The sequence below is a fragment of the Poeciliopsis prolifica genome, unplaced genomic scaffold (genome assembly GCF_027474105.1).
Source record: "Poeciliopsis prolifica strain line A6 unplaced genomic scaffold, Auburn_PproV2 SCAFFOLD044, whole genome shotgun sequence".
NCBI lineage: Eukaryota > Metazoa > Chordata > Actinopteri > Cyprinodontiformes > Poeciliidae > Poeciliopsis > Poeciliopsis prolifica.
Window position 1 is genome coordinate 3,174,031 of NW_026562419.1, and position 23,132 is coordinate 3,197,162.

Here is a 23,132-nt window from a genome sequence, read left to right on the forward strand (position 1 = left end):
GGTCTCAGTTATTGACTGAGACACAATCTTTTGTCTTGTGCTTTTGGTCCTTTAATGACTAACATAAATAATAAAAACGGATGTATTTTGGAGTATCCACCTACTGACGGGTTCAGTCTCTGTGATTGGAGACTTCTGACAGGAAGTCCCCAGCTCAGGGCAGCTCCAACATGTTGTACTTGGCCAGCAGGCGTTGAGTCCCGTGTGTGCACCACCGACAGCGCGTGGATGATGATGCGCAGCACGGGTGTTGCCTCTTCCTGCTTCTGCACACACACCAGCTGCAGGAAAGTACTCTCTGTCAGGAAGTGCGAGGAAAACTATCTCTGCGGCCTGGCGGAGCATCCAGGGATGGTGGGGGGCCAGCGCCACCTTGTAGGCGTCTCTGGGCAAAGGAAACGAGCGAATGTGAGTCAAACACATATAGTTCCTACAAGCCTGAACTGGAAGTGATCTGCGCCATCTTAGTAGGTAAGCGCACCCAATGTATAGCGAACCCATGACTTCGACACCAACAGAAAGAAAATATGTGGAAACTTTTAACCAAGAGAAAGAAACATGAACAAAATGGCTGCTGTTGGATTGACCCACATGAGACAGAGAATGGAAAACATGTCAGGCGATGTGGAGAAGCCGTTCTGAACTCATAATAAGATATAATGAACTACTTGGTGAACAGGAAGAGTTGAACCCCATGGAGGAGCTTCACCTGAAAATCTATGGCTGCAAACAGTCAGTTTAAAAACCTCTGTGGAGGAAGTGGGAACTTTTATCAAGATGACTGGCAGAGAGACCACATGCAGCAACCAGCAGCAGGCTACATGTCCACCTGAGCTAGCAGATAAAAGCTACGTTAGCTAAGCTAGTTTTGGTACTACAGTGAGTGTTAGCATTACACAGAGGTGTCAGAGTATTCATGCATCATGATTGGCTAAAAGTTATAAAGTATAGTGTTTATAAGTTAGATGGGAAAGAGAGCTAGTTCTCAGCTTGTTGCTAGTTTAAAAAAATAAACCGTGTGACTGTCAACAGTTTACTGAAGTGTGACGTCACATGAGAGCCATGTAAATGATTCATGTTTGGAAGCCGCTACTGCTGAGCTCTCCGGGCGTTTTGAATCGGCCCTCAGCGTCTGGACCCCCAGACAAACCCTCCAGCATCAGCTTCAGCCACAGCAGCGAGCGATGCAGCCGCAGCAGCGTCCGGCAGCCGGAATCTGTTCGGCGGGAGAAGCTGACCATTCCCGCCTGAAGCTCCGCCTCCATCATGGATCGAACAGATCGATACACCTGGGCAGGAAATGACCTCAGTAAAGGCGTCTGGGTTCGGGTTTGGGTTCGGGTTAGGGTCAGTTCTGTCATGGTGGACGCAGGAGGACTCACCCCGGTTCTTAGTCCCAATGCTGCTGGGGTTTGTAGTCCAGAGGAACCGGCTGGTTTCAGGGAGAGCTGCGGATCAGATCCGTCTTTTCTCTCACTTTCTGAGAAAAGAAACTGACCATCGTTCCCAGAGACTCCATGAAGCTGAAGCGAAAAAAATCAGGTTTTTGTTTAGGTTTATGTTCATGCTAATGATGTGCACTGCTAGCTAAAATGCTAGCTGTGCTAATCACATAGCTAATGCTACAGAGATGGAATGACATGGTACTTAGCAGAAGCTAATGCTAAATGTGTTAATAACACAACATGCGTTCCAACACGTGGCCCAGCAGGGGGGATGTTGCACACCCAGCTGTCTTTCATTCATGGTTTCAGTTTCATAGTTTCAGGTTTTGCAAGTTTAAAAGAATCAACAAAAATCTGCATCTTTAAGTTCTGAGAAAGTACCAGATGGGTTCCAGAAAGTACACAGACAGATTCTTTTTCCTATAATTTAAATTTGTCTGTGGTTTTGGTCTTCAGACCTTTAAACCAGTAAAACTCGTTTACTTGAGCAGCTGGTCCCAGCTGAGCAGGTAGGGCTCCAGCAGGACGTCCTCGCCGTCCTCAGCCAGGCTGGACCGGAGGAACCGCAGCAGCTTCCGGGCCTGGAACGCCTGGCCAGGACATTCCCTGACAAGGGGCGGGGCGTCGTCTGACTCCGCCCTCTCATCCAGGATGGGCGGGGCTAGAGGCTACAGAACAGTTCATAACAGTCACTCTGAAACGTTTATCATGATGTTTACATTTGTTGTTGCTGTCGTTCATTTGATTCACCGTCACCATGTGAACATGTCAGCCGTACCGTCTGGATGTGATACGTCAAACATGGCTGCCACACTGAGCCGCAGTCTCTCTGTTCACCCTGAGCTGAACAGGAATAAGCATCACTAATCAGTTCATTAAGCATTACTAATCAATTCATTAAGCATCACTAATCAGTTCATTAATCAATTCATTAAGCATTACTAATCAATTCATTAAGCATCACTAATCAGTTCATTAATCAATTTATTAATCAATTCATTAAGCATTACTAATCAATTCATTAAATTTGTTTATAACTTGGAGGTTATAAACAGTTTTTGCATCTTAATCTTTGTTCTGAAGAAAGAAAACCAGTCAAAAACCAGTTTCTGTGATTCAATTAGAAACACGAGTGAAACTTTGTTGACGTTTCACTAAAGTAATATTTCAAATCCCAGATATATTTTTTTAGTTTTCTGCTCTTGGAAGGTGAAAATCATTAATCATAGTAACACTGGTCTGATTGATGTAAGCTAATTATAAATGATGCTAATGTTAGCCACTATGCTATACAGGAGCAGCTCAGGAATGATGAATCGTCTGATGTTGACATGTTGCTACCTGGGGCCCCAAACAGAAATCTGCCTGGGGCCCCGAAAAGGCTCGGGCCGGCCCTGCAAGACCTTTCTGCAGCAGATTACGAGCTGTCTCTTTAAACGCCGAGAAGGAGGCGGAGCCAACATGGCGGCGGAAACTTACGGAGCCAGAAGGAGGTGAGGAAGAGGAGAAGAGCGAGAGAGGAAGACAGCATCAGGTAGCGAAGCAGCGCCGACCGCCTGAGGAAAACCATCATCCGCTCCACAAACCGCCGCAGGTCGACGGGACGCCGCCGCTGCTTCACACCTCTGGGTGACCTTTGAACTTGATCTTTGTCCCCTTCGCCTACTTTATCTCAAGCAAACACACAGTCATGCTTTGGGACGCAGGAGACTCTCGATCTGGAGCTCAGAGCAGATCAACGACTTGAGATCAGAAACACTGAGAAACAGGAATTTATTATTTTAATTCAATTATTATTTTAATTCCAGGTTATCAGATACAATAAATAAATGCCTTTTTGTTCTGTGCATAACGCTATCCTCCTGTTCGTTCACTGCAACTTTAAAAGTTTTCAACCTCCAGCCCCCCCTGGTGGACAAACGCAATAAAACACATTCAGCAGAGCAGCAGGTTTTTACTGCTGATGGAGATGATGATGATGATGCCTTCATCTCATAAAGGAAAACAGAAAAATAAAACAGTCTTAAATGTCTGTTTTCATTCACTAAAGCATTTTGTTTCCAGTGAAGCCTGAAAAGATTTATTTTTGTAAATAGCGCCCCCTACCTGTTCAGATGTAGCAAGACAAAGAGACGGAGAAAAAAACTGATGAGAAACAAATTTATTGATGGTTAAAATCTCACATGAAATCATCTCGGAGATGTGAAACCAGATTTTCCATCAACACTCTGATTGATTCGTTCATCACCGTCTTTGGTGCAAAACTCGACGCCTCACTTTTTGTGCAAAAGATATTTTTGTGCTGCTTTGTGTTTCTGTGCTTCTTTATTGAGGTAACATTTCAATGAACCTGCAGGAAACAAGCTGAAGGGTTTCTATCTAACAAGAATCATGGCTTTCAGGTTTTCAGTTTTATAAGGTAAAAGTGTAAATATAAGGAGAAAGTTGTGCTTTTAGAGTTAATATATAAAAATAGAGTAAAAACAAAAAGGGTTTGCATAAATTAGGTGCTGTTAAGCTAATTCAGTTCAGATGTAATAAAAGAGCTTCAGTGTGGAAGAAAAGGGAAATCCAGTGGATTAATAACTACCATAACTACCATAACTACAACGCTACGTTCCTCTGGAGGATTTTACCCATCATGCATCTGGAAGGAGGAAACTGGAAGCTTTCCTCAGGATCAAAACCTAAAACAAATCCTCTGAATTTCATCAAGTGTTTAGAAAGTTTTGGCCATAAAAAGCAGATAAGAAGTTGATCCTGTTTAAAATGAAACCCTGTTTTAAACATCTGCATTTGATTCTGTTCCTCCTGTTCTGGTAAAAAAAAACAAAAACTATAATTGTCTTAAATTTGGGTCGTTTAAATTAAAATTGTGCAACTAAGTTACTTAAGGCTGCATGTACCACTGTCTGTCTCTCTGTGGATTTACATTTTTATTTATTTTGTTTTATATTTGGAAGCTAAAGAAGTTAAATTTTTTCCATCAGTTCATTGAACATGGATGAACCTGTTTCCATGTAGCCTGATGAAAATATGTTCAGCAAACAAATATTGTTTTGGATGACATTATTAGTGAAAGAAATATAAATATATTCTTGTATCAAACACAGTAAGAAGTAGATCTTGATGAAATCCTGCTGATAAGGAGATAAATTTGCCCTTTTCTGCATCGTTAGACGCAGACGTGGAGGTAAGGACTGTCAGGTCGGATCTGGAAGAGGAAATGTGACTGATGCTGGGGTCAGGAGAATCCGTCAGCTTTGACCCGCAGGGCGTCACAAAGGCCGGGTCGGTTCTGGAGAACCTGAGAAAACAAGCAGACGCTCAGAAACAGTCACTGAGCGTTCACCTGTAAACCAGTGGCCTCGACGGGCCAGAAACTCCAACCTAATGGACCTGGGCCACAAAAATGTCATTTTTAAAGATTAAAACCTGAATAGAATTTTATCTGCTCAATTATTAATAAAATCCAAGATTTTATTGAAACAGTTTTTGTAGAAAAATAGGGTTTCAAAGTTAGCCAAAGTGCTAACCTACAAGCAGCAGCAAACAAAAACATTATCAGAAAACAAAATAACTGTGAAGTTGATTCATTCAACAGTGACGTTCACCTTCAGGGTGCTGAGAATCTCTCCAAACAGATGCTTTGCTTCCTGAGTATCTGGCTCCTCAAAGTAGTCGGACACAGAAACGTCCACCACGATGGACCTGATGTTGCTGCACACACCTGCGCAGGTGGACAGAACATCAGTCCCTGAGTAAAGAGTGTGAGCACAGGAAGCAGCAGAAACCGGATCTCACTGTGGAAGTGGAGGATGGCCTGGCCGCTGACCGGCGTGTGGGTCAGCATCAGGATCTGCAGACTCTGCAGTCCGGCTCTGCAGAGCTCCGTCGCCACCTGGAGGCTCAGGTCGGTGATGCGCTCCAACTCCAGCACCTGCAGGTGAGGGCAGCTGCGCACTGCAAGAAAACAGAAAAAAACAGTAAAGAGTTTGTTTGTTCAGAATGTCATGTTCAAATATCTTTCTTCATGTTGACTTTTCATTAGCGTTCATGATGAATTTTGCATTAAACTGTTAATATTTATTAACGAAACATGAAAACGTTTGTTTACCAACAGTAACCAATCCCTGAGTGTTACAGCCAGCTCCGCCCACACTGAGGCAACGGAGGTGTGGCCAACATCGACCAATCGTCTGCAAGCAGCGGTTTCCAAACCGAGTCGGCTGTTGGCTAAAACCAGAAAACAATATGAGGCAAAAGATTTCAGAAAATATCATTCTGTGCATTAAATATAACTTTTTATAGACATTGTTTACATAATTTTCTAAGTAATGTAGCTTTTTAGTTAGCATTGCTAATCTTAAACAGTTCCACTATCGCTAAGCGCTACTATCGCTAAAGTAGTGCACCAACTATGCTAATTAGCATTGTAATGAGTGGAAGCTATGAAGCTAACTAAAACTTCAACACAAATGTTTTAATAAAGTCATGTTAGCTAGCGCTCGACAAGCTACCTGAAAAATTCAGCATAGGAGAAGCTAAATGTGCTAAATATTTTCAAAGGTGGTAAAAGTGCTGACATAAAAATTAGCTCGTCTGTTAGCGCACTAGCAGCTGTGCAACAATGGCTAATAAATTACTTTTATTGAAAAAGCTAAGCAAAAATAAACATAAATGTTTTTACATTTAAGATTTACTTTCTATTCCATTTGAAGCAGCTATGAACTGACTGACTCACCTAGGATGTGCCGGCGCCACCTGCAGGCTGCTGATGTTCCTGCAGCCAGCACCCAGAGCCCACAGAACCTCCTGACCGACCGGATCTGAGGAGCTCCTGCAGACAGAGGGACACTCAGGTGAACACTCAGGTGAACACTCAGACAGCCAGGTGAGGCGTGGAGGGGGCGGAGCCTCCTCAGGCCCACCTGTACGTGAGCGTCTGCAGGTTCCTGCAGTAGCAGCTGGCCATCCACAGCGTCCTGTCGGTGAGGATGTGGGGACACTGGGAGACGGAGAGGTGGAGCAGACTGCCCCCTGCTGACCGCAGCAGCGCCTCCACGCCCGGCTCCACGCTGCCCCTGAGACACACAGGTCAGCACAGCTTCAGACCTTTAATGGTCTGAACGCAGGAAACCGACGGACCAAAACCGTTTCCATGTAACCTGCACAGTCTTCAACTTACTAAGAGATAAGAACATGTTTCAACTTTCTCTGAGTGTTAATCCCTCTGAGCCGCCGCTGTGCATGTGTGTGTGTGTGTGTGTGTGTGTGTGTGTGTGTGTGTGTGTGTGTGGTGTGTGTGTGTGTGTGTGTGATACCGAGTGTTTTTGTGGTAATCCTCTCGCGTCTCGTCAGGCCGGCGGCTTCGTGGCTTCAGGTTGTTGAGGACGACAGACTGGGTTTGAGTACACCACTGAGACAAAGTCTGCAAGAACTAAACACACGACATGAAGGTTTAATCCAGACAACGATGGAAAAACATATTTATAACACAAAGATGCTTCAGACTCTGAAACTCAGAAATTCAGTCACCGTCTGAATGTCCAACATCATCTGGGAGTGAAAAGAGCCTGAATGCAGTTAGCTAAAGTTAGCTAAAGTCAGCTAAAGTTAGCTAAATAGTTAGCTAACTGCAAACTAGCCAGTTCTTTGCGACACACTGATGTTACTTTGATAAATTATCAGAATCTTCTCTAGTAGCAGGTCTGAATTAGTCATTTGAAAGGTGCAGAGGACAGTGAAGCTGCTGTACCTCGGCCGACACTCGAGCATTCTCCAGTCGGAGGCGAGTCCAGACTGCCGGGTGCCTAGCAACAAACCGCCAATCACAGCACACCTCGGCCGCCAGCAGCAGCGAGCGAACGTCCAGGTACGGGAAGACGCAGAAGAGCCCCGCCCTCATCTTCAGGGTCTCCGCCCCCGGCATCTTGTCGGCATGACAACGGGAGGGGGTGGAGCCGATGGAGGAGGGCGTGTCTGGGTGATGAAGGAAGAGGGAGAAGAGCAGATAAGAGGAGACAACACCTGTAACAGGCAGCAGGAGGAAGAGGAGGGTCGTTACCTGATCCAGGTGTGTACTTCCTGGCCAGAATGAGGCGCCTCAACTCAGCGCTGCTCCACAGGCCTTCCTCCTCCTCCTCCTCCTCCTCCTCTTCCTCAGTGCTGTGGTGACGAATGTTCTTTCGCTCCAGGTTCTTCCCCATCCTTCCTCACCGACCGGAAACACAAACGGAGAAAACCATTCTGAGTCTCTGAAGCCTGCACACCCGATAAAATGCCACTGGACAGTTTTTAGTATCTTCTCTACCAACACTGCAGATAGCAGAAGCTAACGCTAAAGCAATATACCAACACTGCAGATAGCAGAAGCTAACGCTAAAGCAATATACCAACAGTGCCGATAGCAGAGCTAACGCTAAAGCAATATACCAACAGTGCAGATAGCAGAAGCTAACGCTAAAGCAATATACCAACACTGCAGATAGCAGAAGCTAACGCTAAAGCAATATACCAACACTGCAGATAGCAGAAGCTAACGCTAAAGCAATATACCAACACTGCAGATAGCAGAAGCTAACGCTAAAGCAATATACCAACACTGCAGATAGCAGAAGCTAACGCTAAAGCAATATATTTTCTGCAGGTTTTCTGGAGGTTTTCTGCAAGTTTTCTGCAGGTTTTCTGCAAGTTTTCTGGTAGTTTTTTGCGGGTTTTCTGGAGGTTTTCTGCAAGTTTTCTGCAGGTTTTGTGGTAGTTTTTCTGCAAGTTTTCTGCAGGTTTTCTGCAAGTTTTCTGCAGGTTTTCTGCAGGTTTTCTGGTAGTTTTTTGCGGGATTTCTGGAGGTTTTCTGCAAGTTTTCTGCAGGTTTTCTGGAGGTTTCTCGTACCAGACTCTCTCCCTGCGCCTGAGTCCCTCTCTGTCCTGTGGAGTCCAGTGTGCAGCGCAGTGAGACGGGAGGAAGTGGACCGGTCCTCCCTCACAGTCCCAGACCTCCGAACCCAGAGACAAGGTCCGCATCTGATCACTCAGCCCACTGGAAAACACAAACTCACCACTTTAAGAAACAAGCTGAAGCTCTTGAAAGACATGAAGACAGGATCTCGCTGAGCTACCTGTGATGATAGCGGCTGAGCGTCGGCTCTCCCAGCCTGTAGGAACTGGAGACGCTGTAGCTCCTCTGGAGCAGAAACATGAGACATGGAAGTCACAAAATGTTATCAAGGAGTTCTGGTTTCTAGTGCAAATATCTCACTTCATCTAAATAAGACTAACCTGGCAGTAAACTTTAGTGAGTTACAGGAGCTTGTTTACGTCTATAATCCCTTAATATTGATGGAAAACTGTCAGATTATTTCACTTCTAACATGAGGAAAGTGTCTTGAAATAAGTGAATGGAACAATATTTTAATCAATATTAAGAAATTATTGATTTGAAACAAACTCCAGTGACCTGTTAGTCTCTTATTTCAGGTTTATTAAGATATGTTGTGTTTTTACAGTGCATGTTCTGTGTAATCCCAGTAAAACCAGAACGTTTAGCGTCTCCCACCCTGTTGCCGAGGCTTTCCTGCATCTTGTAGGTGATGATGTCATCGGCGCTGCCGTCCAGGCTGCGTCCGGGCCGTCCAGGTCCGGCTCTGGGTCCAGGTCCGGGTCCGGGTCCGGGTCCGGGTCCGGGGCAGTAAAGCTCTGAGGGGCAGTTGGGCTCGCCGTACTGGAAGCGGTTGTTGCTGAGCAGCAGCAGCTGCCTTTCTGCTCGGTCTGCTCGCTCCAGCAGCGACTCGATGAACAGCTGCATGAAAACAGACGACTGCTTCACATCCGTCCTCAGGAAAGGGGTTCAATGCGTTTCATCTGTTTCTTATCTGAAATTATTTAACCTTAAAGCTAAAAACAAAACTCTGTAAAAACATTTCGTACATTTTTCACTCTGTATTCGCTGGGAAGCCATTCCTCTAAAAACAGATAATTGATAATTGATTATTTTCAATTAGAAATTTGCCTTAATCTACGTTAAAGGGCTCAGTGGGAACCGTCTCACTATACAACATCTGCATCATGTCAAACTCGAGGTCCGGGGGCCAAATCTGGCCCGCCACATGTCTTTATGTGGCCCAATAGGCTTCAGAAGGAATAAAACCTTTAATATGCTTAAATATTATTTTATCAATAAAATTAAAGCAGCTTTCATTATGCTGCCAAATTACATCAATCGGTTCCTCCAGTTTTTCACAGAAATCCACTGAAAATCATCAGAACCTCACAGATTTTCACGAGTTCAGGAAAAGAAATGATCTTGAAACAGTTAAACATCGTGTTTAAGTGACGCTGGCTCCCACCTGCAGGTGGCGATATTTCCTGACGCCTAACTTGATGTCAAGTTAAAGTCTGATTAATACGGCAAGCAGAGTCAAATTTACTGTCATGCAAATATCGCAAAATTAGGACCAAAAAAAATCAGTGATTTTGATTGTAAAATTACAAAAACAATCAAAATCCTGGAGGTTGTGAAAAGATTTCCATATTATTAAACTTTAATATTAAACTTTTAACAATATTTACTGCATTTTTGTGTAATTTTAAAATAACACAAAATAAGTTTAAATGGTTAAATGAGAAATCTGCAAAGTTTCTATTGTTTGATTTATTGATCACTAAAATAATTGTTAGCTGCAGCTCTAATAACTACAAAACAGAAACAGCAGATTCTTCACTCGTCAGATCTGTACCCACATCTAATCTAATCTAATCTAATCTAATCTAACCTGCAGTCTGGATTTTGCCTCCGCTTCTTTTTCTGCCGTCCGCCTCAGGAAAAGCTCGATGTCCATCATCTCCCTGAGAAAAATGTCAAAAATGTCAAAAATGCTGAAAACATTCAGAAAAAACGTCAAAATAAAACCCAGATGTTTTTAAAATAAATCGTCAGATTATTAATCGTTTTATTTTTAGAAATTACAAAACCAGACGAACCAAAATATAAAGTTAAGTGGAAATTTTGGTATTTAAGGACCAAAATGATAATAATTCAAATAAGAAATAAAAAAAATTACAAAACCAGGAAAATATTTTTTCTAAATCAATAAAAAACTTCAAAAACTTTAACAAACATTTGAAGAATCAGTGATGAGAAAAGAACCACTGCAGGAAACTGGAGCTACTGGGAGGAAACTGGAGCTACTGGGAGGAAACTGGAGCTACTGGGAGGAAACTGGAGCTACTGGGAGGAAACCGGAGCTACTGGGAGGAAACCGGAGCTACTGGGAGGAAACTGGAGCTACTGGGAGGAAACTGGAGCTACTGGGAGGAAACTGGAGCTACTGGGAGGAAACCGGAGCTACTGGGAGGAAACTGGAGCTACTGGGAGGAAACTGGAGCTACTGGGAGGAAATTGGAGCTACTGGGAGGAAACTGGAGCCACTGGGAGGAAACTGGAGCCACTGGGAGGAAACTGGAGCTACTGGGAGGAAACCGGAGCTACTGGGAGGAAACTGGAGCTACTGGGAGGAAATTGGAGCTACTGGGAGGAAACTGGAGCTACTGGGAGGAAACCGGAGCTACTGGGAGGAAACTGGAGCTACTGGGAGGAAACTGGAGCTACTGGGAGGAAACTGGAGCTACTGGGAGGAAACTGGAGCCACTGGGAGGAAACTGGAGCCACTGGGAGGAAACTGGAGCCACTGGTTTGACCTCAGTCGGAGCCTCAGGGCTGCTGAGTCTTGCTGTCGTCCTGCATCCATCATCACTGGACGCCGCGCAGCAAAGCGTGTCAGAGTGATGCAAAGCAAACATGGCGTGTTCTCCGTCTGACAGCCTCTCTGCTGTTTGCTGCTCTGTAGACCAGAAAATAACCCGACCTTCATGAAGCGCTTTGGGCTTCCTTTGTTTAAAGCCACATGATCCACATGCAGGCTGCTGCATTAAACGAGTCTCACCACATTTACACAGAGAGGCGTTCAAACCCAAGCCTCTGGCTCGGTATTTTTAGCTTCTGTTGTTTACATTCTGTCTGTTTTCAGGAAAAGCTGCAGAGTGAGGCATCAGCAGTTTGTGAGACTCTTTGGTGAGACAGAAAACAAAGCAAAGCAAAGCCTGCAGGATACTGACTGGTGTCGCTCACTCAGCTCTGCCTCTTTCTCTGCCAGGTTGGTCTTCAGACGCTCCAGCATCTCCATGGCGGCTGACGCCTGCAAGGACAAACAAAAACAGGAACAAAAAGTTATGCAATTAATTCAGGCCTGAATGATTTTGCTAATAGCAACTAATCCGCTAACAGCAGAGCTAACTTTTAGCTAACCGCCTCAGAGCTTCTGCTAACTTTGAAAACGTTTTACACACTTAATGTTTCTAAATTAGTTTTATGATTAGATCTAAATTTAAAACCTTTACGTTCATGCTCTTATTTTGAAGTATGTTGGTCTCATTTTCACTGGTTCACACATTTGCTAATAGTGGATCCAGTTTTTAGCATTTTGCTAACTTCTCCAGTGTTTCACGCTCTAAGAAGAAAAACGTTTCACATCTGCAGTTGCTAGACATTTACATTCATGCTTTTATTTTGAAGTGTGACACACATTCTTCTGCTAATGTGCTAATCTGCTAAGCTATTTTTTAAGTTAGCGCATTAATGTTTAGCATGCTTATTGTCTCTGAAATCAATTTTTCTGGATACATTTTAATTGTTTTTTAACTTTCAGTTGAATAAAGTTCAGCCTTTGTAGTTACATTTTTATTCTCCGTTTTATTTGAAAGGCATGTGGACCATTTAAGAGGCTGTTCTGTTTCCTGTCTTCATGTTTTCACCAATAACTTTATTTAAAACAAAAGCATTACATGAACAATATAAAATAGAGAACAAAATCTAAACAACAAAATTATTTTATCCAAATCGATCAACTGATGAGAGGAACTGATTGATCAGGGTGTTTTCAGGAGCAGCTCCACCCACCTGTCTGGACAGGTACTCCGCCTTCTCCTCCACCTCCTCCTTCTCCCTCCACAGTCTCTCCCTCTCGCTCCTCCTCCGCTCAAGCTCCGCCTCCCTCCGCTGTAGCTCCGCCCTCAGCCGCCCGACGCGCGGTTCACCTTCTCCTCCACCTCTGCAAACGTCCGGGCGATCTTCCGGTCCAGTCCAAGTCCCAGCCGCTCCTCCAGGCCGATGTCCACTGTCAGCCGGAAGTCCAGGACGCCCGCAGCCCCCGGAACCAGAGATCCGGGCCGGGCCAGAGCGGTGCAGGGCTCCTGCCCGGGCCGGGTCCGGTTCGGTGGGCCGAAGGTTCCCCGGAGCAGCTGGACGGAGGTCGAGGAGGAGGCGAGGTCCAGGCAGGCCTGGAAACTCTGGGCCTCCATGTCCGGACGAGACGCGTCGCTCTGGGCCGCTGCTGGTCCAGGAAGAGGCAGGAGAGCAGGACCAGAACTTCTGACCCGGGCCTGGACCAGAACCAGGAATTACTGAACAGTAAGAATGTCTCAAAATGTTCTGCACATGTGGAATGAGCCTTTAGCGGATCAAATCCTCTGAGACACCAGAAATCAAATGAAAACATGCAGGGAGAGAACAGCAGAGGATTAAAATCTATTGAAAATATTTCTAGTCACAGCCAAGAGAGAGAAAATATTAAACACACTTCCGCTAATTTGCTAATCCGCTAATTATGCTTAACGCTAATTTTCTTGGCTGGTTTTTAAACTTTCAGTTTGAAAATGTCCTGAAAGAGAGAAAAATGATAAATCATGCAAAGTCAACATAGAGAGCAAATCTGAATTGATGACAGTATTGATTGATTTGTTGTGACAGTTTCTCAGTTTGTGCCACTTGTTCAGTTTTCTAATCTGCATTTCCCGGCGTTGGCTTGAAACTGATCATGAACGCAGCAGCAGACTCACCTGCGACAGAACCAGCAGCGTCTCATAGGTGTGTCTGCCGACCAGGTGAGCCCGCAGCGCGGACACCGACGGGAAGCGGCTCCGGTCGCCGCAGCGGGGGCAGAAGTAGGGCAGCGAGGAAGAGGAGGAGGAGGAGGACATGATCACCGAGCAGCAGCGGGACCTGGAGCCGGACGGAAACTGGGTCAGGCTCTCCGAGCTGCTGCCATTGATCACTGGCGGATCCGGAGGAAGCTGCAGTTCGGAGTGGGAGTGGGTTCCTGCTTCATCACGCGTGGATGAGCAGGAATAAAGGAGCGTCTGGGCGTGGAGGCTGAGCCACTTTCACCCACTGTCACTCAGTATTTCTACACGTTTTGCTCATTTTATTGTTTTCTCACATTAGAAAACATCATTCTTAATTTAAAGATAGAAAATCAGTTTAATGTTTTATTTGCTATAATTATTGAAGCAGAAATTATCTTTTCTATGTTTTCCAAGCACAGAGACATTATACAGCCATTTGTTACCTTCAGTTCTTATAAATATCCTATATATATATAAAATATTACTTATAAGACATTTGATGCCTCTGTCTCTTTAAAAGTTCCTGTTCTGTCTGAAGCTCCGCCTTCAGGAAGTCCTCCCAACATGGCTCCTCTGTTAATCCTTTGACCGTTCAGCAGCGTTACCTGGACAGCAGCTCCTAAATGAGCTCAGCGGTTCCACCAGATGTTTACTAATTGCTGCTGGCTAGTCTGAAGGAGCTGAGTGGGGGAGGAGCTCTGACTGGAAGGCGGGGCTAAGTCCACCCTGCCGTTTCACACACTTGGGACAAAATAGTTAAAATTTGATATACTCAAAATAAAAATAATAAAAATTAAAACGCAGAAATATTTTGGTTGTTATTTTCAGTCTTATATTCATCAATAAACCACAAAGAGCTTCTTGATTTTTGTGGTCAATATTTCCTACATTTTTATGTAAATTTCTATATTTTCATTTTTAGATTAAAATTCTGGTCTATTTTCAGTTTTTTTATTTTTTTTTAATCTTTGATTTTTTTTGTTTTCTTGTCTTTATTTCTGAGTTTTATCTTTATTTCTGAGTTTATTATTGCTCGAATGGTCTTGCCATATTCAGTTGTTTATTAATGCAATGATTTGAATAAAATGAAAGATTTAAACCCAAACAGAACCTTTTAACCTTCTAAAGATCCCGGAGGAAACATTTGTTGAATGGATGTGATGAACCATCTATTCCATGCATTATGATTCGGTCGACCCGTATTCTGTCTGGTTCTGTTCGGTTCAGTGAGCCGAAGCTCCAACTGGACGCCATGGATTTGGATAATGGTCACATGTCCCAGTTACAGACTGAATATCAACTCACAGCAAACAAAGTAGAACAATATTTAACTTGCAAACAATATTTACTGTTTAGTTTTAAATTTATATCTGCTTTAAAGATAAATATGTAGTTTTGTACCATAAATGTAGTAAATATTTAGCTTGCTAAACAAATATCAAGTTTGGTGCAAAATGTTTGGCTTTCTAACTAAATGTTTAGTTCAGAAGAAAATATTTGCTTTGATACTAAATATTTAGTTTGAAATTGTGAAAATAAATTCACAATTTGCAAAAAAACAGAATCAAGCAGATTCTGTTTTCAATCTTATTTTCATCAATAAACCACAAAGAGCTTCTTGATTTTTGTGGTCAATGTTTCCTACATTTTTATGTAAATTTCTATATTTTCAGGTTAAGGAAATATATGCTAATAATTTATTAATTAAATAAATTAATAGCATGTTGAAATCATGACAATAATCAAAATTATTGTTAATTTTTCGCTGTTATTTCATAAAACCAATGAACTGCAGATGCTTCATAATAAATCCGTTTTTAATAAACCAGTTTTTAATAATTCAGTTTTTAATAAATCAGTTTTTAATAAATCAATAACTGAGAAAAAACAAAATATCAGAGCAGATGATGATAATTAGCTTTTAGTTACAACATTTTACTGCAATATTTATGTCAATAATTTTTAGTCAATTTAATGAATTTAAAATTTAAACTGAAATGATTGAGTTTGGATGAAAATCCTCAGCTGATTGATCCATCGATCACTGATTGATTGATTGGCTCATGAGGTTCATGTAGAGAAACTTTCTCCTCCTCAGGGATTACTGAAGTTGGGAACTGATCCCAAGTTAACAGCAATCGATACCTGTGATTATTGATCAGCTGCTGGTCCGTCGTTACGTCACTCTCCTCGCCTCCGTTTCAACCGAACCCGTTGCCATGGTTTCCTGCTCTTGGTCGTCTGGGCTTTTCGGACCGTCCGGTACCGGCAGCGGATCTCGGAGCTGCAGGATGGATCGAAACAGAACCGGATGCGCCACCGCCCCGCGCGCACCGTCACAGCGAGCCGCCGCCGCCGCGTGCTTCTGATGACGTAGGAGCCGCGTGACGTGTCACTGCTGATAAATCAGACTTGTTTTCCCCTGTTTTTATTATTATTATTCATGTTGTTGTAATAATAATAATTGTTATTATTATTATTATTATTATTATTATTATTATTATTATTATTATTATTATTATTATTATTATTATATGTTGTGTCCTTTTTTATGTCAACTTGTTTTGTAATTATTGTTTTATTAATAATAAAATCTTTTCCAGATGTTTCCAGCTGCATAAAAGTCAGATGAACCGGTTCTGTTTGGTTCTGTTTGGTTCTGTTTGGTTCTGTTTCCGAAAATTGGCTGTAGAATCACGTAAAAAAAAAAAATCATGTTTAAGTGTAAACAAACTTCATTAGCTTGTTTCTTCAGGAGTGGAGTCTTGTGGAGTGAGTCAAAACTCTCACTAGTTTTTCCAGGATTTTCCATTTTATTTTCTCTGTTATCCACGAAAAGTTACTGAAATCAAGTTTGTCTGAAGAAATGCCCGAAAATATAAATACACCTCAGAACATGTGAAAACCACCCTGGCGCTGGAGCCATGTTGGGATGGAGGAGCCATGTTGGGGTGGAGGAGCCATGTTGGGATAGAGGAGCCATGTTGGGGTGGAGGAGCCATGTTGGGGTGGAGGAGCCATGTTGGGATGGTGGAGCCATGTTGGAATAGAGAAGCCATGTTGGGGTGGAGGAGCCATGTTGGAATAGAGGAGCCATGTTGGGATGGAGGAGCCATGTTGGAATAGAGGAGCCATGTTGGGGTGGAGGAGCCATGTTGGGGTGGAGGAGCCATGTTGGGATGGAGGAGCCATGTTGGGATGGGGGAGCCATGTTGGAATGGTGGAGCCATGTTGGAATGGGGGAGCCATGTTGGAATGGTGGAGCCATGTTGGAATAGAGGAGCCATGCTGGAATAGGGGAGCCATGTTGGAATAGAGGATCCATGTTGGAATAGAGGAGCCATGTTGGGATGGAGGAGCCATGTTGGAATAGAGGAACCATGTTGGAATAGAGGAGCCATGTTGGAATGGGGGAGCCATGTTGGAATAGAGGAGCCATGTTGGGATGGTGGAGCCATGTTGGAATGGAGGAGCCATGTTGGGATGGGGGAGCCATGTTGGGATGGTGGAGCCATGTTGGAATGGTGGAGCCATGTTGGAATAGAGGAGCCATGTTGGGATGGAGGAGCCATGTTGGGATGGGGGAGCCATGTTGGAATAGAGGAGCCATGTTGGGATGGAGGAGCCATGTTGGAATAGAGGAGCCATGTTGGGATGGGGGAGCCATGTTGGAATGGAGGAGCCATGTTGGGGTGGAGGAGCCATGTTGGAATAGAGGAGCCATGTTGGAATAGAGGAGCCATGTTGGGATGGAGGAGCCATGTTGGGATGGGGGAGCCATGTTGGAATAGAGGAGCCATGTTGGAATAGAGGAGCCATGTTGGGATGGAGGAGCCATGTTGGGATGGGGGAGCCATGTTGGAATAGAGGAGCCATGTTGGGGTGGAGGAGCCATGTTGGAATGGGGGAGCCATGTTGGAATGGGGGAGCCATGTTGGAATGGTGGAGCCATGTTGGGATGGAGGAGCCATGTTGGAATGGGGGAGCCATGTTGGGATGGTGGAGCCATGTTGGAATAGAGGAGCCATGTTGGGATGGTGGAGCCATGTTGGAATGGTGGAGCCATGTTGGAATGGGGGAGCCATGTTGGAATAGAGGAGCCATGTTGGGATGGAGGAGCCATGTTGGGATGGGGGAGCCCTGTTGGAATAGAGCAGCCATGTTGGGGTGGAGGAGCCATGTTGGAATGGGGGAGCCATGTTGGAATGGTGGAGCCATGTTGGGATGGTGGAGCCATGTTGGAATGGGGAAGCCATGTTGGGATGGTGGAGCCATGTTGGAATGGGGGAGCCATGTTGGGATGGTGGAGCCATGCTGGAATAGAGGAGCCATGTTGGGATGGAGGAGCCATGTTGGAATGGTGGAGCCATGTTGGGATGGGGGCCCTGTTGGAATAGAGGAGCCATGTTGGGGTGGAGGAGCCATGTTGGGATGGGGGAGCCATGTTGGAATGGGGGAGCCATGTTGGAATGGGGGAGCCATGTTGGGATGGGGGAGCCATGTTGGAATGGGGGAGCCATGTTGGGATGGTGGAGCCATGTTGGAATAGAGGAGCCATGTTGGGATGGAGGAGCCATGTTGGAATGGTGGAGCCATGTTGGAATAGAGGAGCCATGTTGGAATAGAGGAGCCATGTTGGGATGGAGGAGCCATGTTGGGATGGGGGAGCCCTGTTGGAATAGAGCAGCCATGTTGGGGTGGAGGAGCCATGTTGGAATGGGGGAGCCATGTTGGAATGGTGGAGCCATGTTGGGATGGTGGAGCCATGTTGGAATGGGGAAGCCATGTTGGGATGGAGCCATGTTGGAATGGGGAGCCATGTTGGGATGGTGGAGCCATGTTGGAATAGAGGAGCCATGTTGGGATGGAGGAGCCATGTTGGAATGGTGGAGCCATGTTGGGATGGGGGAGCCATGTTGGAATAGAGGAGCCATGTTGGGGTGGAGGAGCCATGTTGGGATGGGGGAGCCATGTTGGGATGGTGGAGCCATGTTGGGATGGTGGAGCCATGTTGGAATAGAGGAGCCATGTTGGGATGGGGAGCCATGTTGGAATGGGGGAGCCATGTTGGGATGGTGGAGCCATGTTGGAATAGAGGAGCCATGTTGGGATGGAGGAGCCATGTTGGAATGGTGGAGCCATGTTGGGATGGGGGAGCCATGTTGGAATGGGGGAGCCATGTTGGAATGGAGAAGCCATGTTGGGGTGGAGGAGCCATGTTGGAATGGGGGAGCCATGTTGGAATAGAGGAGCCATGTTGGGATGGAGGAGCCATGTTGGGATGGAGGAGCCATGTTGGGGTGGAGGAGCCATGTTGGAATGGGGGAGCCATGTTGGAATGGGGGAGCCATGTTGGGATGGTGGAGCCATGTTGGAATGGGGGAGCCATGTTGGGATGGTGGAGCCATGTTGGAATGGGGGAGCCATGTTGGGATGGTGGAGCCATGTTGGAATAGAGGAGCCATGTTGGGATGGAGGAGCCATGTTGGGATGGTGGAGCCATGTTGGCATGGTGGAGCCATGTTGGAATAGAGGAGCCCTGTTGGACTGGGGGAGCCATGTTGGCATGGGGGAGCCATGTTGGAATAGAGGAGCCATGTTGGGATTGTGGAGCCATGTTGGAATAGAGGAGCCATGTTGGGATGGTGGAGCCATGTTGGAATGGGGTAGCCATGTTGGAATAGAGGAGCCATGTTGGAATAGAGAAGCCATGTTGGGGTGGAGGAGCCATGTTTGGATAGTGGAGCCATTTTGGAATAGAGGAGCCATGTTGGAATAGAGGAGCCATGTTGGGATGGAGGAGCCATGTTGGGATGGTGGAGCCATGTTGTGATGGTGGAGCCATGTTGGGATAGAGGAGCCATGTTGGAATGGGGGAGCCATGTTGGAATGGGAGAGCTATGTTGGAATGGGGGAGCCAGTTTGGAATGGGGGAGCCATGTTGGAATGGTGGAGCCATGTTGGAATGGAGGAGCCATGTTGGAATAGGGGAGCCATGTTGGAATAGAGGAGCCATGTTGGAATAGAGGAGCCATGTTGGGATGGAGGAGCCATGTTGGGATGGGGGAGCCATGTTGGGATGGTGGAGCCATGTTGGAATAGAGGAGCCATGTTGGAATGGTGGAGCCATGTTGGGATGGGGGAGCCATGTTGGAATGGAGGAGCCATGTTGGAATGGGGGAGCCATGTTGGAATGGAGGAGCCATGTTGGAATGGGGGAGCCATGTTGGAATGGAGGAGCCATGTTGGGATGGAGGAGCCATGTTGGGGTGGAGGAGCCATGTTGGGATGGTGGAGCCATATTGGAATGGTGGAGCCATGTTGGAATGGGGGATCCATGTTGGAATAGAGAAGCCATGTTGGGATAGTGGAACCATGTTGGAATAGAGGAGCCATGTTGGAATAGAGGAGCCATGTTGGGATGGGGGAGCCATGTTGGGATGGTGGAGCCATGTTGGAATAGAGAAGCCATGTTGGGGTGGAGGAGCCATGTTGTGATGGTGGAGCCATGTTGGGATAGAGGAGCCATGTTGGAATAGAGGAGCCATGTTGGGGTGGAGGAGCCATGTTGTGATGGTGGAGCCATGTTGGGATAGAGGAGCCATGTTGGAATGGGGGAGCCATGTTGGAATAGAGGAGCCATGTTGGGATGGAGGAGCCATGTTGGGATGGAGGAGCCATGTTGGGATGGTGGAACCATGTTGGGATGGGGGAGCCATGTTGGGAGACTTCCTGGTTGGTGGAGCTTCTGGAAGAGGGAGGTTAAGGTAGCATCATAGAGATGGAGTCCCTCAGGGCTGTATGTTGGGAATAAGTTCCTTATTCCATCTTTTTCAGACGTACGTCCTTTAAAATTATTATAAACATCAGCAGATCTGGGTTTTTTTCCTCTGGGTATTTCCTTTCCTGAAAATACGGGCCTGACATGACCTGATGCTTTAGAGATTCACTCAGACGAAGGTTTTGAAACTCAGATGGACGTTTTTTAAAAGATATTTTCAGTTAATTTCTTGTATTGATTTTATCTCATTTTGTTTGTTTTTACAAGTTTTGTTTTGAAAATGAATATGATCTGGAGTCTCTACTAAATGTTCATGTATTGATTAAATAATATGAAAGTAATCCCTGATCAGTGTTATTGATGGATGATATTTAATGATGATTAACAGAGAGCAGATCAAAGCCTCATTCCTTGACTGATTTTAATGCTTTGCACTGGAGAAATATTAACATTCCTGCTTTCTTTGTTTTTTAATTAGTTCACTCATTTCTACATTTTTTATGAGGAGGCTGAATGTTTTTAGATTTTAAGATATGTCCATTTTAACTGCTTTAAAGGCAGATTATGCACAAAATCCTCCATTTTAAACAGCAGATATTGAAAAAACTGGAAGAAAAGGGAAGATTTTAAAAACATTTATGACATATTTTGTTTTTCTGTTTAGTTAACTGGAAATGCAGCAACATGAACAAATGTATTTTATTTGTGCTTCTAGGTTCTAAATGATGCTGTGACCTCTGACCTTTAGCAACAGCTTCATTATCTCAGTGGAATCAAAGATGAAGGAACAATTGTATTGTTGTTTATTGGAATAAATAAAGTTAATATATATATATATATAGATAGAAAGAAAAAAAAGGATGAAGTTATTTTTTTAACTGTAGAAGACTTGCAGTTCAACTCTTTGGCCACAAGGTGGCGACAGACGCCCACGAACAGAAAAACAGCTCAACCTGACCAGAAATAATAATCATCATCATCATCATCATCATCATCACCATCATCATCATCATCATCACCATCATCATCATCATCATCATCATCATCATCATCATCAGCAGCAGCAGCAGCAGCAGCAGCAGCAGCATTATCATCATCATCAGTGATGAAGGTTTCTAAACAACATAATAACTAAAACTCAGCCGCGACGTGGGTGAGACGTTGTTACCATGGAAACTCGGCCTTCGCAGTTCATACCGCCTGTTAATGGAATGGTTTGTTGCTAGGCAACAGCAGCCTGTATAGGTCCTGATGGAGGAGATGTTGGAAATGAGAGACATTTTCATGGTTTGGTCCTCAGATCTGCGTCTTCCTCTCAGACTCTTCTCATGTTTCAGCTCCTCATGTTTCAGCTCCTCATGTTTCAGCTCCTCATGTTTCAGCTCCTCATGTTTCAGCTCCTCATGTTTCAGGTCCTCATGTTTCAGCTCCTCATGTTTCGGCTCCTCATGTTTCGGCTCCTCATGTTTCAGCTCCTCATGTTTCATCTCCTCGTGTTTCAGCTCCTCATGTTTCAGGTCCTCATGTTTCATCTCCTCGTGTTTCAGCTCCTCATGTTTCAGCTCCTCATGTTTCATCTCCTCGTGTTTCAGCTCCTCATGTTTCAGCTCCTCGTGTTTCAGCTCCTCATGTTTTCAGGTCCTCATGTTTCAGCTCCTCATGTTTCATCTCCTCGTGTTTCAGCTCCTCATGTTTCAGCTCCTCGTGTTTCAGCTCCTCATGTTTCAGGTCCTCATGTTTCAGCTCCTCATGTTTCAGGTCCTCATGTTTCAGCTCCTCATGTTTCATCTCCTCATGTTTCAGCTCCTCATGTTTCAGCTCCTCGTGTTTCAGCTCCTCATGTTTCAGGTCCTCATGTTTCAGCTCCTCATGTTTCGGCTCCTCGTGTTTCAGCTCCTCATGTTTCGGCTCCTCATGTTTCGGCTCCTCATGTTTCAGCTCCTCATGTTTCATCTCCTCATGTTTCAGCTCCTCGTGTTTCAGCTCCTCGTGTTTCAGCTCCTCATGTTTCAGCTCCTCATGTTTCAGCTCCTCATGTTTCGGCTCCTCGTGTTTCGGCTCCTCGTGTTTCAGCTCCTCATGTTTCGGCTCCTCATGTTTCGGCTCCTCATGTTTCGGCTCCTCATGTTTCAGCTCCTCATGTTTCAGCTCCTCATGTTTCAGCTCCTCATGTTTCAGGTCCTCATGTTTCAGCTCCTCATGTTTCAGCTCCTCATGTTTCAGCTCCTCATGTTTCATCTCCTCATGTTTCAGCTCCTCATGTTTCGGCTCCTCATGTTTCGGCTCCTCCTGTTTCAGCTCCTCATGTTTCAGCTCCTCATGTTTCAGCTCCTCATGTTTCAGGTCTTCATGTTTCAGCTCCTCATGTTTCAGCTCCTCATGTTTCATCTCCTCATGTTTCAGCTCCTCATGTTTCAGCTCCTCATTTTTCAGCTCCTCATGTTTCAGGTCTTCATGTTTCAGCTCCTCATGTTTCAGCTCCTCATGTTTCATCTCCTCATGTTTCAGCTCCTCATGTTTCAGCTCCTCATGTTTCAGCTCCTCATGTTTCATCTCCTCATGTTTCAGCTCCTCATGTTTCATCTCCTCATGTTTCAGCTCCTCATGTTTCAGCTCCTCATGTTTCAGCTCCTCATGTTTCAGCTCCTCATGTTTTCAGCGCCTCATGTTTCAGCTCCTCATGTTTCAGCTCCTCATGTTTCAGCTCCTCATGTTTCAGCTCCTCATGTTTCAGCTCCTCATGTTTCAGCTCCTCATGTTTCAGCTCCTCATGTTTCAGCTCCTCATGTTTCATCTCCTCATGTTTCAGCTCCTCATGTTTCAGCTCCTCATGTTTTTCAGCTCCTCATGTTTCAGCTCCTCATGTTTCAGCGCCTCATGTTTCAGCTCCTCATGTTTCAGCTCCTCATGTTTCAGCTCCTCATGTTTCAGCTCCTCATGTTTCAGCT

At 44.9% G+C, this 23,132-nt stretch overlaps 2 pseudogenes; both read right to left on the bottom strand.

Moving 5' to 3' along the window:
• Positions 1 to 76: 76 nt before the first annotated feature.
• LOC129376602 (ceramide-1-phosphate transfer protein-like) lies at positions 77 to 3,051 on the bottom strand (annotated as a pseudogene).
• A 1,621-nt stretch (positions 3,052 to 4,672) lies between these two features.
• Positions 4,673 to 21,379, bottom strand: LOC129376507 (F-box only protein 41-like; annotated as a pseudogene).
• Between the last annotated feature and the right edge of the window lie 1,753 nt (positions 21,380 to 23,132).